The following is a 434-nucleotide window of genomic DNA, read 5'->3' on the forward strand; positions in this document are numbered from 1 at the left end:
GGCCGAAATGAGCTTTCTCCGCAGGGCGGCCGGGCGCACCCTTAGAGATAGGGTGAGGAGCTCGGTCACCCGGGAGGAGCTCAGAGTAGAACCGCTGCTCCTCCACATCGAGAGGAGCCAGCTGAGGTGGCTCGGGCATCTGTTTCGGATGCCTCCTGGGCGCCTTCCTAGGGAGGTGTTCCGGGCATGTCCCACCGGGAGGAGGCCCCGGGGAAGACCCAGGACACGCTGGAGGGACTATGTCTCTCGGCTGGCCTGGGAATGCCTCGGCATTTCCCCGGAGGAGCTGGAGGAAGTGTCTGGAGAGAGGGAAGTCTGGGCATGTTTGCTTAGACTGCTGCCCCCGCGACCCGGTCCCGGATAAGCGGAGGAAAATGGATGGATGAATGGATGGATAAAAAAAATGGTAAAAATGGTAAAAAATGGTAAAAGGT

The sequence above is a fragment of the Monopterus albus genome, unplaced genomic scaffold (assembly GCF_001952655.1).
Source record: "Monopterus albus unplaced genomic scaffold, M_albus_1.0 scaffold3.1, whole genome shotgun sequence".
Lineage (NCBI taxonomy): Eukaryota > Metazoa > Chordata > Actinopteri > Synbranchiformes > Synbranchidae > Monopterus > Monopterus albus.